Source organism: Schistocerca nitens, chromosome 9 (assembly GCF_023898315.1).
Source record: "Schistocerca nitens isolate TAMUIC-IGC-003100 chromosome 9, iqSchNite1.1, whole genome shotgun sequence".
NCBI classification, from domain to species: domain Eukaryota; kingdom Metazoa; phylum Arthropoda; class Insecta; order Orthoptera; family Acrididae; genus Schistocerca; species Schistocerca nitens.
Genome location: NC_064622.1, coordinates 36,621,305 through 36,634,804, shown reverse-complemented (window position 1 = coordinate 36,634,804; position 13,500 = coordinate 36,621,305).

Sequence of the window (13,500 nt, the reverse complement as noted above, 5' to 3'; positions counted from 1 at the left end):
AAAGCGCCTTTTCAGGTAAAGTCAACATGCTGCGACTGCTGGCGCATCTGGTTCTCTCTCTCATTACAGCTCCTTTTACACACGATTGTCATGCGCCGTCACTGACGTTTAGCTGTCCAGCGCCATCTGTCGGACATTTTTGAACTTTTTTTTTTTGGTTCTAATAAAACCCCATATCATTCCAAGCATGTGTGTCAGGTTTTACCTCTCTATCTACATTATTCCGTGGTTTATTAAGTTTTCAAACTTATACTGACTTTTTGATCACCCGGTACATATATTAATAGACAAGCTTTATTGGAAATCCTTGTAGTTTTGTCCATCATGATACTATAGTTTTTACGCGATTCTGTACGTAAGTGAGAAATATTCTTCTTCCATTTTTCCCCCTATAAACACATCGATATCTCGACGTGCATGGTCAGAATTAAGATATTATCGCCAGATAATTGAATAAACGTTTGTAGTTCGATTACTGCGGGATATGAGTTGAATAATAATTTCAGTTTAGCTATTACATTTTCAGATCTGAACACAAAGCTGTTGTGATTACAAAAATAATGGTTCAAATGGCTCTGAGCATTGTGGGACTTAACATCTGAGGTCATCAGTCCCCTAGAACTTAGAAGTACTTAAACCTAACTAACCTAAAGACATCACACACATCCATGCCCGAGGCGGGATTCGAACCTGCGACCGTAGCGGTCGCGCGGTTTCAGACTGAAATGCCTAGAACCGCTCGGCCACACTGGCCGGCGTTGTGATTACTTGTACAACTGTTTAATATCGTGTAGCGCCCCCGCGAAAACGCGCAAGTGTCGCATAACGATCTGGCATGGACTCGACTAATGTCTGAAGTAGTGCTGGAGGGAACTGACGTCACGAATCCTGCAGGGCTTCCACAAATCCATAAGAGTACGAGGCGGTAGACATTTCTTCTGAACAGCACGTTGCAAGGCATCCCAGATATGCTCAATAATGTTGATGTCTGGGGAGTTTGATGGCCAGCAGAAATGTTTAAACTCAGAAGAGCTCTTCTGTAGCCACTCTGTAGCAATTCTGGACGTTTAGGGTGTCACATTGTCCTGCTGAAACTGCCCAAGTCCGACGGAATCCACGATGGACATGAATGGATGCAGGTGATCAGACAGGATACTGACCTGTCAGAGTCGTATCTAGACTTATTCCATAGCACTCCAACTGCACAGGCCCCACACCTTTACAGAGTCTCCACCAGCTTCAACCATCCGCTGCAGACATGTAGGATCCATGGAATGAGGCTGTCTCCATACCCGCATACGTCCATCCGTTCGATACAACTTGAAGCGAGACTCGTCCGACTAGGCAACATGTTCCCAGTCATCAACAGTCCAATGTCGGTGTTGACGGGCCCAGGCGAGGCGTAAGGCTTAGTGTCGTGCAATCATCAAGGGTGTATGAGTGGGCCTTCCAATATTGATGACGTTTCGCTGAATAGTTCGAACACTGACATTTGTTGATGGCCCAGCATTGAAATCAGCAGCAATGTGCGCTCCTGTCACTTCGAACGACTCTCTTCAGTCGTCGTTGCTCCTGTTTTTGCAGGATCTTTTTTCGGCCGCAGCCATGTCTGAGATTTGATGTTTTACAGGATTTCTGACATTCACGGTACACTCGTGAAATTGTCGTAAGGGAAAATCCCCACTTCATCGCTACCTCGGAGATGCTGTGACCCATCACCCATGCGCCGACTATAAAACACCAAGTTCAAACTCACTTAAAACTTGATAAACTGTCATTGTAGCAGCAGTAACAGATCAACAACTGTGCCAGACACTTATTGTCTTATGTAGACATTGCCGACCGAGCCGGCCGCTGTGGCCGAGCGCTTCTAGGCGCTTCAGTCCGGAACCGCGCTGCTGCTACGGTCGCAGGTTCGAATCCTGCCTCGGGCATGGATGTGTGTGATGTCCTTAGGTTAGTTAGGTTTAAGTAGTTCTAAGTCTAGGGGACTGATGACTTCATATGTTAATTCCCATAGTGCCCGGAGCCTTTTTTTTTTTTTTTTTTTTTTTTTTTTTTTTTTTTTTTTTTTTGCCGACTGCACCGCCGTTTTCGGCCTGTTTATGTCTCTCTGTATTTGAATACGCATGCCTATACCAGTTTCTGTGGGGCTTCAGTGTACTTCTTCTTAATGTTGCTTTCCCCACAACTTTTCTCTTTCACTGACGGTTTTTTGCAAACTTTGCTGTTTTCCCTACATTTAATTTCTATTTGCAGTTGGCATGGTCACCGATTTTATCATTTAGTTTCCTGAAATTAATAGCGCAAACACCAGTTCAAATGCGTTATCGATACGCACACATTGCAATGCTTTCCTGCTTTAGTTAATGAACTTCTGAACGCACCGGACATATTACTAAGTTTTTGTCATTTACATACAGACACGACTTAATCTTTTCTCACTTTCGTAAAAGTGATTACATAACAAAATTTCGCATTATTATTTCAACCTTGCTATTACTCTCATTGCTACCTTGAGACTTCTTAAAGTTTTCAGTCCCGGAAGATTCGCCTCCTGTCTCTTTGTTAGCACCACCGTTGCTGTTTTTATTTTATTTTTTAGATTTACCGAATGTTGTAACTCTATTAGCATCACTGTTAGTATCATGACTGTCATTGACTGCTAATTTTTTTGGCAATGCAGTGCTCTTAAGGAATGACGAAATTTAGGTTTGTTTAAAAGGCATGCTGAAATTTCTTACAATTCCGCACACACTCAGCTCACTGAAAATCCCATTTGCCTATCAAGTTCACTGGTAGCGGATGTCGGAGCTTAGGTTAAAGCAACAATAAAGGCACGAGAATGACGACTCACGCTGAAATATTTTAATACATAACGCTTTTTCCGTAATTAATACGAAAATTAATATTAAAATAGTAACAGATTATTATCATTTTCTGTGTATAGCCCTACAAATTTAAATTAAATGTTAAATTTTACATAACCATTGAGCAGGAAGTAAACATCCCGTGTCTTCACGGGTAATTTAAAATCAGAGAATGTGATGATTTAATTTAGATGTGCGTCTCTGCAGAGGAGATGGGAGTGCCAAAACGTTCAACTCCATTAGTTAGTGCAGCGTGGACGAAGAAGAAATCGGAAAACAGCTTGTAACTGTGCAGAATTATTCATTGTTTCCGTATCCATCAAACGACTTACACCTAGAGATTCTGATTCAGCAGTTCCGAGAGGCTTTACAGAATTGAGGCGACATATTCTGAAGATCGATTTTGTCTGTACACATATTAGAGAAGAGTGAGCAGTGAGAATGTGAGTGATTCCAGGAGAGTATAAGACGCATGAAGAACTACATGAGTACTGGTCGAATGCAATAACGATCAGGTAAAAGTGGGCACACAAATAGTGGAAAATTATGCAGATTCGAGGTGGCGGGACCGTATACAGTATTTCAAGGAGATGCTATCTTACAAGCCAGCAGGACTCACACAAATCTGCTTGACGAAACGTGAGCATCAAATCCAGAGATAAATTGTAATCGCCAGTAAGAACGTGCACCATGTACGCGGATTCCAATATTTACTGCAAGAGATAGCTTACAATCGTATACTGAGATGCGCTATACTCAGATGCTCTTACCACCTGAAAAGCTGTAAGCGAATAACCAAATCTGGAGAGCGAAACACCCGTCATGGAGAAATGGAAATGAATGGGTTAGGGGAAATGAACACAGACGGTGGGGACCTCGGTATCGGCCATAAGATAGGAGAAATAACTGGAGATGTGACGATCTGCAAGGTAAGTGATGATCGACAAGATAACTGGAACTGATGATAGTCAAGATGGAAAAGTCTGAATAGTGCAGTTCGTGGACGTGTCCCAAGACATAACCAAGTGAATGAAGAACAGGGACTGCACCAAGAAGATGACTAACTAAGGATGCCCCGGCATCGCAGTTAGTCATGGGCAGTCTACCGGGACCACTGTTTATAAATTATATAGAATGGAAGGAAATCTTAGCAGTGGGAATCAAGGACACAGAACACTGCATATCCGATCATAAGGTGAACATGAGAGAAAAAGAATTATAATGCATACTCGATTCAGGTAGCTAAGTTAGGCGTTGTGCAAGGAACTTTATGAGTTATGTGATAGGGAGAGAATATTTCCATTATTTGAGATGCGTGGTGAGAACACAAGGTGAGATGAACAGCAATTATGCAAAGGTTAAGGAGGAAGCAATGACAGATTTTGAGTATCAATCACATGCATTTAGCGTATATTTTTTTTAATTGTGAAGGATCTGACAGTGGAAGCCGTATTGAAACTTAATTTTCTGGGAGATTAGCGCGTCATGCTACATTTGAAGGACGAGAAGATCAAATTACGTATCATAGATAATGCAGAAACATCGGTAGAAGGAAGTTATTCCACAACCTGGATGGAATGATGTTACGGAATGAAGGGCCAGAAGTGGAAGGAGGCGTAGCAGAAGTTATACATGAAACAACAAGAGATTGTGAGGGGGTTCAAACAAGTGATCTGACAAAAAATTTGACTCCAGCTTCGACAGCAGAAGTTCTGAAGAATATAGGAATGATGTTAGAGTGTAATGAGACGACGAGAATTTGATGACAACCAACTTGAAGGAACACTGCACTGTGAGGAATTAACAGACTTGAGGCTACACTGCGATATGAGAACAGTTGATGAGGAATACAATTTGCTGATTTATATGAGTATTTTCTAGTTGATGATAGAATGATGTGACAATTTTTGTATATCTCCATGTACTCTTAACAGGACAGATATCTGAACTTTCAGAGAAAACCTTGTTGAAAGCAAAAGAATAGGAGATGATAAGAGTGTGATCTTGACGCGACGCAGGTAAAAGAAGGAGTAAGTTGGTTGTTGACCCACAATAAAAGTGAGACAGAAAAAATAGTGGAAATTTGTGGTAAGAACTATGGGAGCTGCTGAGGTCATCGGTCCCTCGGCTTACGAACGACTTAACCTAACTTAAACTAACTTACCCTAAGGACAAAACACACACACACACACACACACACACACACACACACACACACACACACACACACACACACACAACACCCATGCCCGAGGGGGGAGCCGCGCGAACCGTGACAAGACGCCCTAGACAGCACGGCTACGCCTTGCGGCAGTGTGACAGACCGCGAAGCATTGCAGATGTGAAATAGGGTAACCGTTAAGGATGAGAGAAAGTAAAGGGAGGAGCAAATAGTGTGTATGGCTTAATAACGTCATTCTGTAATTTATTTTCCTGTCGAGAACCGTATTATGCTTGTGTGTTTGTTCCAGTTTAGTGATCGACACAATTTGGTGAATTCACGGTATAAGAGATCAAACGAATCTATAAGATGGATCTGATGGATATATGGAGGACTCAGATTAGGGAATGAGAAGTAGTGAATGAAGAGAACGGAATATAGCTAACACAGTGAGATCGTAGAAAATGTAGGGTGGCCACAGCATATTTGGGTGACAGATAAATTATTAATTAAAAAGCAGAATTAAAGGACACAAGTAACTGTCAGTCTATATCAGTAGACCTCTCTGGATTAACTAGTAGTAGATGTAAATGCTGTAATAAGTAACTCCATGAAAAAAGTTAACTACTAACATAAACCTTACCTGAACTCCTAACCGAAATATTAATTTAGATAACTGTCATAATTTAAAGAAACGTGTGGGTCTGAAAATTTTAAATAAGAGGATGGTAATTACGACTTAACTGACATAATGTAAATTGGATGTGTAAAGATAAATCTTTGAGAGAACAGAAATTGATTTAGAAATTAACTGTCACGAATGATGAAACAATTGAAAAGGTTCATTTGTAATGTTGTTAAATTAGACAGGAAATTATAACGTTTTATCACTGTAGGATGTGTTCATTTGTAATGCTGTTAAATGGGAAAGGAATTGTAAAACGTTCTATTACTGAAGGAAGAATAATATGAGTTGAGTATGTTCGTATTTTATTAGCATTGTAACATTAATGAATGTGTGGTAAACTGTTTGAGGTCTCACTAATCACACACTGGAAGAGAGCACAAGGGAGGTGCTGATGAAGGAAGGGACGAGAGCCGAGGGGTCGCGCCCCAGCAGTAGGTCAGAAGTAATTCCAGTTGCACGAGTAGCCAATACAGCAGGCTGACAAGCTGAGGCATACGCCTTGGCACGGTCACTGCCCGCCAAACCAAACTTCTGCGAAGATATATCGCTCGCCACGCTCCTGCTTGCCGCTGAATGGGCTCGCCAAGTGAGCGAACGCACAACTAGACATTCTGAGACTTGACTACTACACTCCTGGAAATTGAAATAAGAACACCGTGAATTCATTGTCCCAGGAAGGGGAAACTTTATTGACACATTCCTGGGGTCAGATACATCACATGATCACACTGACAGAACCACAGGCACATAGACACAGGCAACAGAGCATGCACAATGTCAGCACTAGTACAGTGTATATCCACCTTTCGCAGCAATGCAGGCTGCTATTCTCCCATGGAGACGATCGTAGAGATGCTGGATGTAGTCCTGTGGAACGGCTTGCCATGCCATTTCCACCTGGCGCCTCAGTTGGACCAGCGTTCGTGCTGGACGTGCAGACCGCGTGAGACGACGCTTCATCCAGTCCCAAACATGCTCAATGGGGGACAGATCCGGAGATCTTGCTGGCCAGGGTAGTTGACTTACACCTTCTAGAGCACGTTGGGTGGCACGGGATACATGCGGACGTGCATTGTCCTGTTGGAACAGCAAGTTCCCTTGCCGGTCTAGGATGGGTTCGATGACGGTTTGGATGTACCGTGCACTATTCAGTGTCCCCTCGACGATCACCAGTGGTGTACGGCCAGTGTAGGAGATCGCTCCCCACACCATGATGCCGGGTGTTGGATCTGTGTGCCTCGGTCGTATGCAGTCCTGATTGTGTCGCTCACCTGCACGGCGCCAAACACGCATACGACCATCATTGGCACCAAGGCAGAAGCGACTCTCATCGCTGAAGACGACACGTCTCCGTTCGTCCCTCCATTCACGCTTGTCGCGACACCACTGGAGGCGGGCTGCACGATGTTGGGGCGTGAGCGGAAGACGGCCTAACGGTGTGCGGGACCGTAGCCCAGCTTCATGGAGACGGTTGCGAATGGTCCTCGCCGATACCCCAGGGGCAACAGTGTCCCTAATTTGCTGGGAAGTGGCGGTGCGGTCCCCTACGGCACTGCGTAGGATCCTACGGTCTTGGCGTGCATCCGTGCGTCGCTGCGGTCCGGTCCCAGGTCGACGGGAACGTGCACCTTCCGCCGACCACTGGCGACAACATCGATGTACTGTGGAGACCTCACGCCCCACGTGTTGAGCAATTCGGCGGTACGTCCACCCGGCCTCCCGCATGCCCACTATACGCCCTCGCTCAAAGTCCGTCAACTGCACATACGGTTCACGTCCACGCTGTCGCGGCATGCTACCAGTGTTAAAGACTGCGATGGAGCTCCGTATGCCACGGCAAACTGGCTGACACTGACGGCGGCGGTGCACAAATGCTGCGCAGCTAGCGCCATTCGACGGCCAACACCGCGGTTCCTGGTGTGTCCGCTGTGCCGTGCGTGTGATCATTGCTTGTACAGCCCTCTCGCAGTGTCCGGAGCAAGTATGGTGGGTCTGACACACCGGTGTCAATGTGTTCTTTTTTCCATTTCCAGGAGTGTATAAGACACGAGTGCTCCAGAAGCCCTGTTTACGTCCTCAGAATTATGATGCCGTATAGGGACTGCACGTAGGTACTACCAAAAAGCCAACACTTGTTGCCTATGTGATAAATGTGCTTTGTTTTTATGCGTCACGAACAATGGGTCAGTCGCAACCGCTTGACGAAAGATTCGTATCCAAAGACTGGAAAGTTGCACAGATCACACCAATATTCAAGAAAGGTCATAGGAATAACAGACTAAATTACATTCCCATATCATTAACGTCGATATGCAGCAGGATTTTGGAACATATATTACATATCAACAGTATCAGTTACCTCGAACAGAATGGTTTATTCACACTCAGTCAACACGAATTCAGAAGACATCATTCGTTCTTGTGAAACTCAACTAGCTCTTTACTCACACGAAGTACTGAGTCCCATCGACAGAGGATTTCAAACTTTATACAGTGTACCTCACGAGCGGTTAGTAATCACATTCCGTGCTTAAGCAATATCGTCTCAGTCGTGTGACTTGATTCGTGATTTCCTGTCAGAGACGTCACAGTTCGTAGTAATTGAAGGAGAGTCAGCGAGTATAACAGAAGTGATTTCTGGCGTACCCAAAGGTAGTGTTATAGGCCGTCTGCAGTTCATTATCCATATAAACTATTTAGGAGACGACCTGAGCTGCTGTCTGGAGTTGTTTGCGGATGGTGCTGTGGTCTGTTGTCTACTAAAATCATCATAAGCTCCAAACAGATTTCAAAATGGTTTAGAAAAGATATCTGTACGGTGCGAAAATGGCAGTTGGCCCTAAATATCTGAAAGATGTGAGGTCATCCACAAGAGTACTAAATGTAATTCGTTAAGCTTCGGTTACACGACATATCAGTCAAATCTAATCGCCGTAAATTCAGCTAAATACCTAGGGACTACGATTACAAACAACTTAAATTGGAAAGAATACACAGAAAATGTTGTTGGGAACGAGAACCAAAGACAGCGTTTTATTGTGTCATGGACATGATACAGGATTTAGGGTGGCCATAATTAAAACAACAGCGTCTCCCTTTGCGGCGGGATCTTTTCGCGAAATTTCAATCACAACTTTCTCCTCCAAATGCGAAAATATTTTGTTGACGCCGACCTTCATAGGGAGAAATGATAATCAAAATGAAAGAATGGAAATCAGAGCTCGCACAGGAAGATATATGTGTTCATTTTTCCGCGAGTTGTTTGAGAGTGGAGTAACAGAGAGTTATTGCGAAGGTTGTTCGATGGACCCTTTGGCAGGTTCTTTAGTGTGATTTGCAGAGTATCCATGTAGACGTAGATATTCACGATTCGCAAGATGTTGTACGCGATGGACACATGCTTTTAACTCTATTGCAGAACCTTGCGGATGGAGTGAAACATTTTGTGGCTTGGGTAGAGGTCACTGACCGATTCGCAAGACAACACTTATCACGACCATATAAGGACACTAAACACTCAATTTTGATGTATCTTGTGACACTATCCAGGAACGAAGAGACGTCATTACGATTTTGTTCCTACACCTGTACCCAAAGTAAACGTCCACAGCACATCGGGGATTTGAACTTATTTTAATACAGATTATGGTCGCCAGTACTGTGAACATTTGCACCTATGATTTCGTACGAATGTGCAATAGAGACAACGAGGACAAATTTTGTGTAGAGGAGAGTCTTGTATTTCAAACAGATCACCTTCGTGTCAAGCTACTGTTCATGTGCCACCGCAAGTTCTACTTATTACGATGAACCTTCAACGTAGAAATTAATCCTGTAACACTCGTATCAAACTAGCGACTATGCTTATTTCGTGTGACAAACTAGTATTGTGTCTGAAACCGACGACAGTATTTTGTGTTTTTCTTTCGCAGACTGTTTAATGTATTTTTGTGTGTATTACATTTGTTTGAACAACGCAGACTGACCTGTATATCTTTATTATAAAATACACGACCCCTGTTATGATATCTGTAAAAATATGGGTGAGCCGAAGCGTCGGTGAGTGAATGACTAAGGAAGATGATAATCCATTGTTTGGATAAAGTAAGTGAGTGTGAATGAGTCAAGCCAAGAGTAGAAATTGTAACGTCAGTTTTAAAAGAAGAAAGATTGAGTTGTGGTGTGGTACACTAGTCGAATCAAATATGTGTAATAAATGAAGTAAGCATTTTACACCAGCAGAAAGAGAATGAATGTGTGATGGCTTATTGGAATGATGTTGTTGTGGTGGTCTTCAGTCCTGAGACTGGTTTGATGCAGCTCTCCATGCTACTCTATCCTGTGCAAGCTTCATCTCCCAGTACCTACTGCAACCTACATCCTTCTGAATCTGCTTAGTGTACTCATCTCTTGGTCTCCCTATACGATTTTTACCCTCCACGCTGCCCTCCAATGCTGAATTTGTGATCCCTTGATGCCTCAAAACATGTCCTACCAACCGATCCCTTCTTCTAGTCAAGTTGTGCCACAAACTTCTCTTCTCCCCAATCCTATTCAATACCTCCTCATTAGTTACGTCATCTACCCACCTTATCTTCAGCATTCTTCTGTAGCACCACATTTCGAAAGCTTCTATTCTCTTCTTGTCCAAACTGGTTATCGTCCATGTTTCACTTCCATACATGGCTACACTCCATACAAATACTTTCAGAAACGACTTCCTGACACTTAAATCTATACTCGATGTTAACAAATTTCTCTTCTTCAGAAACGATTTCCTTGCCATTGCCAGTCTACATTTTATATCCTTTCTACTACGACCATCATCAGTTATTTTACTCCCTAAATAGCAAAACTCCTTTACTACTTTAAGTGTCTCATTTCCTAATCTAATTCCCTCAGCATCACCCGACTTAATTCGACTACATTCCATTATCCTCGTTTTGCTTTTGTTGATTTTCATCTTATATCCTCCTTTCAAAACACTGTCAATTCCGTTCAACTGCTCTTCCAAGTCCTTTGCTGTCTCTGACAGAATGACAATGTCATCGGCGAACCTCTAAGTTTTTATTTCTTCTCCATGAATTTTAATACCTACTCCGAATTTTTCTTTTGTTTCCTTTACTACTTGCGCAATATACAGATTGAATAACATCGGGGAGAGGCTACAACCCTGTCTCACTCCTTTCCCACCCACTGCTTCCCTTTCATGTCCTTCGACTCTTATAACTGCCATCTGGTTTCTGTAGAAATTGTAAATAGCCTTTCGCTATTTGTATTTTACCCCTGCCACCTTCAGAATTTGAAAGAGAGTATTCCAGTTAACATTGTCAAAAGCTTTCTCTAAGTCTACAAATGCTAGAAACGTAGGTTTGCCTTTTCTTAATCTTTCTTCTAAGATAAGTTGTAAGGTTAGTATTGCCTCACGTGTTCCAACATTTCTACGGAATCCAAACTGATCTTCCCCGAGGTCCGCTTCTACCAGTTTTTCCATTCGTCTGTAAAGAATGATAAGGAAAGTAATAAATGTTGGTGTGTATCCTTGGCAAAATCCTACCCTTCTCCAAATCAACAGTACCACGAATGCGCACATAATCCTAATAACAAATTAGGACAAATTTCCTTGATGCACAAGTTCTCAGCACAGCTGCATCTGCATAAACTGAAAAAGAGGAGGAAAGGGCGATGTTATGCAATTGTTTTTCCCAAACTGTCCCTTCATTGATGTAGAGCCTGACTTGAAACGTCGAATCAAATTGGAATAAATTTACTCTCTACAGCTACACGAAATATGAATCAGTACCAGTGATTTCCAGTACTTAACTAATATAGCATCTACAGATAGATAAATATTGGCAGAGTCAGAGAAGAACTCCTATTGTGGAGAGACCTGTATGCAGTCAGAATTCTTCAAAATGCACGAATTTTGAAGATAACATCTTAGAAAGCCTAATGGGATTAGAAAATTTCACGGTTCCTCCGAAGACTGTGAGACACCGTGATCAGACCCCGCAAGCCAGAATGTTTTTCCAAATATAAAAACAGCTGCCGTTGCTTAACCTACATAACTTAGAAGTGGAAGGATGAAATACAGCAGTGGCTACAGAGGTCCAATCCGATAAACCAGAATTCGAATATAGACAGAGAGGAAGTGAATAGGACACAGGTTTGGAGTGTCACGTATATAGGATTTAGTAAATGGTTAACCATCGGAATTGAGAGTAATGGAGGGTGACCAGCTCCTTTAAAACGGTTCCTTATTGTCAGCGCTCGTAGTAATTTTTATTCAGCCAATTTAAGTTGCGTGATACCAAAAGGACACGGAGAAACGAATCTTCCTTGACAGACACGCACTGCGAACCGTTACGTCTGTCACACTTTGCAAACAGGCTTGTTATTCCAGCTTCATAAACTGAGGTAGTCAATCATGGGACAGCAATATGCACATTTACAGATAGCGCTGGTATCGTTTACATAAAATATAAAAGGGTATTGCATTCGCGGAGCTGTCATTTGTACTGAGGTGTTCCATATGGAAAGCGTCCGGTGTGTTTATGGCCGCACCACGGAAATCAAATAAAAATGGCTCTGAGCAGTATGGGACTTAACATCTGAGGTCATCAGTCCCCTAGAACTCAGAACTGCTTAAACCTAACTAACCTAAGGACATCACACACATCCATGCCCGAGGCAGGATTCGAACCTGCGATCGTAGCGGTCGCGCGGTTCCAGACTGAAGCGCCTAGAACCGCTGGGCCACAACGGCCGGCCACCACGGGAATCAGCATACTTTGAAAGAGGAATAATAGCTGGAGTTAGACGCTTCGAATATTTCATTTCGGAAATATTTAGGTAATTCAATTTTGCGAGGTTCACAGTGCCAAGAGTGTGCTGAGGGATTACCTCTCAAAACGACAACGCAGCGGCATACCGGCTTCATTTAACGACCGAGAACGGAGGCGTATGCGTGGAGTTGTTAGTGCTAACAGACAAGCAACACTGGTTGAAGTAACCGCAGAAGTGAATATGGGACGTACAACGAACGCATCCGTTACGACAGTGCGTCAAAATTTGGCGTTAATGGGCCGTGGCAGCAGAAAACAGAGGCGACAGCCTTTGCTAACTGCGCGACATCGCCTGCAATGTCTCTCCTGGGCTAGTGAGAATATCGACTGGGCGCTAAACGACTGTAAAACCACGACCTGGTCAGGTGAGTACCGATTTCAGTTGGTTAAAGCTGGAGGTAGGATTCGAGTGTGGCCCAGACCCCATGAAACCATGGCCCCAAGTTGTTAACAAGGTGGTGGTGGGTCCATAATTATGTGGGCTATGTTTACATGGAATGAACTGGGTCCTCTGGTTGTGTTCGTCTACTCAGAGACCATTTGCAGCCATTCATGGACTTAATGTTCCCAAATAATTATGGAATTTTTGTGGGTGACAGAGCGCCTTGTCACCGGGCCGCAACTGCCCGGTATCGGTTTGAAGAACATATTGCACAATTCGAGAGAATGATTTTTCTACCCAGATCGACCGACATGAATCCCATTGAACATTTATGGGACACAATAGAGAAGTCAGTTCGTGCACGATGTCCTGCAACAGCAATACCTTAGAAATTATGGACGGCCATAGCGGCAGCATCTAACATTCCTGCAGGGGAATTCTAAAGACCTGTCGAGTCCATGCCGCGCCGAGAAGTTGTACTACGGCGGGGAAAAGGAGGTTGGACACGATATCAGGTGCTATCCCATGACTTTCGTTACCTCAGTTTAATAGGC